General features: G+C 44.1%; 1 non-coding gene across 1 annotated transcript; it reads right to left on the minus strand.

The window, feature by feature from the left end:
- Window positions 1-852: 852 nt before the first annotated feature.
- LOC129861550 (U7 small nuclear RNA) lies at window positions 853-904 on the minus strand. The gene has a single exon (XR_008760622.1). It is a non-coding gene; the product is annotated as a U7 small nuclear RNA (small nuclear RNA).
- Window positions 905-3,452: the final 2,548 nt, after the last annotated feature.

Below are 3,452 nucleotides of genomic sequence, written 5' to 3' on the forward strand. Positions count from 1 at the left end.
CGCATTTAACCCAACCGCTCTGAATCAGAGAGGTGTGGGGGGCTGCCATAATCGACATCCACGTCTTCGGTTCCCGGGGAACAGTGCCCCTGAACACTGAGCTCAGGTGCAGAACGACAGATTTTTACCGCTCAGGGATTCGATCCAGCAACCTTTCGGTTACTGGCCCAACGCTCTATCCACTAGGCTGGTATAAAAACTATAGTATTCACTGTAGTATTTTTGCAGACTTTACTGTAATATTCACTGTAGTGTTTTTGTGGACTGTCTGCAAAAACACTACTTTTTTCAATTTAACTAGGCAAGTCAGTTAAGAACCAACTCTTACTTACAATGACAATCTACCGGGGAACAGAACAACAGATTTTTACCTTGTCACCTCAGGGATTTGATCCAGCAACACTCTAACCACTAGGCTACCTGTAGTATACTGTAGTAAATACATTTTTGTATATACTATAGTAATTACTGCCGTGTTTTTGTGGACTGTAGTATTTACTGTAGGGTTTTTGCGGACTGTAGTATTTATTCTAGTGTTTTTGCAGATGTTACTGTAGTATTGGTAGCCTAGTGGTTAGAGCATTGGGCCAGTAACTGAAAGGTTACTGGATCAAATCCCTGAGCTGACAAGGTAAACATACGTTGTTCTGCCCCTGAGCAAAGCAGTTAACACACTGGGTGCAGATGATGTGGATGTTGATTAAGGCAGCCCCCTGCACCTCTCTGATTCAGAGGGGTTGGGTTAAATGCAAAAGACACATTTCAGTTGAATATATTCAGTTGGACAACTGACTAGGTATCCCCATTGATTTACTATAGTGTTTTCTGTTTCATTATCTTTGACATAGAAATGAGGGCCTCCTTGAGAAAACCTACTGGAGAAATACTAAAAGAGACAATTTTCCATAACTTGTGGCTATAGGTAGGAAGGACTTGGTTCTGAACGGATACACAAATATGGTCTATACTTGGCATGTAGGTTTCTCATTTATGGATGACACAAATTTAGCTATGGAGGAGGGAAATTGGCAGGGTGTATGCAAATTAAATACTATAGTTTTACTATAGTTTAAAAAACTGTAGAGTTTTTGTGGACTGTAGTGTTGTTGCAGACATTACTGTAGTATTTACTACAGTGTTTTTTGATGTTGCTTATAACACTGTAGAATTTAATATAGTATTCTACAATATACCATAAAATGATATAGTAAATACTACACATGATTGAGGGATACTACAGTGTGTAGTATAGTATTCTAGTGTTTTTGCAGAAATGACTGTAGTATTTACTATAGTGCTTTTTTGCGTATAATACTGTAGTATTTACTACAGTATACCACAAAATGATTTAGTAAATACTACACATGAGGAATACTATCGAGGGATACTACTGTTTGTAGTATAGTATTCTACAGTATACTACAGTTTACAACAGAATTCTATAGTAAGTACTGTAGTATTCTGTAGTAAACTGTAGTATTTTTTCATGTGGGCTCTCAGTGCTTCCTTCCTGTTCATGTAACCATGTTTATCAAGCTGTTCAATCGGCTCTGGGGCCAAATCTGTCATTCAGTGGAAGAGTGTTTTATCAACCTGTTTAATCTGCTCTGGGGCTACATCTGTCATTCAGAGGAAGTGTTTGTGCATCACCTACGGTAGATGCATCTACTTTGGCAGACCTTTGCAGATCTATTTACAGTGCCTTTGGAAAGTATTCAGACCCTTTGACTTTTTCCACATTTTGTTAGGTTAAAGCCTTACTCCAAAATTAATTAAATCGTTTTTTTCCTCATCAATCTACACACAATACCCCATAATGACAAAGAAAAAACAGGTTGTTAAAATTTTTAGCAGATATATACAAATTTAAAAAACAGAAAATATCACATTTACAAAGGTTTTAAGACCCTTTACTCAGTACTTTGTTGAAGCACCTTTGGCAAATATTACAGCATCAAGTCTTCTTGTGTATGATGCTACAAGGTTGGCACACTTGTCACACCCTGATCTGTTTCACCTGTCTTTGTGATTGTCTCCACCCCCCTCCAGGTGTCGCCCATCTTCCCCATTATCCCCTGTGTATTTATACCTGTGTTCTCTGTTTGTCTGTTGCCAGTTCGTTTTGTTCATCTAACCTACCAGAGGTTTTCCCCTTGCTCCTGTCTTGTCTATAGTTCCTGTTAACTAGTTTTCTAATTTTTGACCTTTCTGCCTGCCCCGAGCCTGCCTGCCTTCCTATATCTTTGCCCCACTACTCTGGATTACCGACCTCTGCCTCCCCTGACCCTGAGTCTGTCTGCCGTCCAAGACCTTTGCCTCACTACTCTGGATTACCGATCTCTGTCTGACCTGACCCTGAGCCTGCCTGCCTTTCTGTACCTTTGCCTGCCCGTGTTCGATTTAATAAACTTTTGTTACTTCGACATTGTCTGCGCCTGGGTCTTACGTTCAAACCTGATAGTACAAAATGGCCGTGACTGATAAAGCACCATCGGTAGGCATGAGGAATTGCTTCGTGGCCTTATGGGGGGGTGTCCAAACGTTGGCTAAACGCCATGTCCGGGCGTTGGACATCTTTCTGGAGCAATTCTGCTGGGTTGTCTGGGAGGCAGCCTAACACGGTAGTAACCCCACAGCCCCTCAGTAACTCAGCTGTTAGCAGTGCCGTCTTATTGGTCACTCCACCTTCTCAGGAGCCCTGCTTACCTCCCCGGAACGCTTCAATAGAGAGCCGAGCACCTGTCGGGCGTTTCTAGCTCAGTGTGCCCTCATCTTCGAGCTTCAGCCCTCTTCCTTCCCCCCAGATCGCTCCAAGATAGCCTACCTCATCACACTGAGGTCCGGAAGGGCTCTCATCTGGGCTACTACTGTATGAGAACAACAGCCGGCCATATGATTTAGTCTGAAGGGGTTCGTTGGAGAGGTGAAGAAGGTTTTTGATGCCGCGTTCTCCGGGAGAGAAGCTGCCCGGAAGCTAATCCAGCTTCGGCAGGACTCCTGCAGTGTGGCAGACTATGCAGTGGATTTCCGCACGTTGGCAGCGGAGAGTGCTTGGAACCAGGGAGCGCTGTTTGATATGTTCCTGCACGGCGTCTAGGAGGAGGTCAAGGACGAGCTTGCTCCTCGGGAGTTACCTACGGATTTCGATTCCCTCAGCGCTTTGAACATCCTAATCGATGTGCGATTACGGGAATGGTGGAGGGAGAGGAAATTAGATTTCACTCGCATGTCCAGGGATTCCACCTTGCCTCCGAGTCATCCCGGAAGTCCACGACGATCTCGTTGCCGAGAGAACCCGAGGCTTCCCGACCTTCCCCGAGAGTCACCAAAGATGGCTGGGTCACCGCTTCCCAAGCCTATGCAACGAGGCAGAGCTGGGCTGTTGCCAGCGGAACGCCAATACAGGATCAACACAAAGAGTTGTCTATATTGCGGGACTCTGGGTCATTTTG

This window comes from Salvelinus fontinalis, chromosome 8, assembly GCF_029448725.1.
Source record: "Salvelinus fontinalis isolate EN_2023a chromosome 8, ASM2944872v1, whole genome shotgun sequence".
NCBI lineage: Eukaryota > Metazoa > Chordata > Actinopteri > Salmoniformes > Salmonidae > Salvelinus > Salvelinus fontinalis.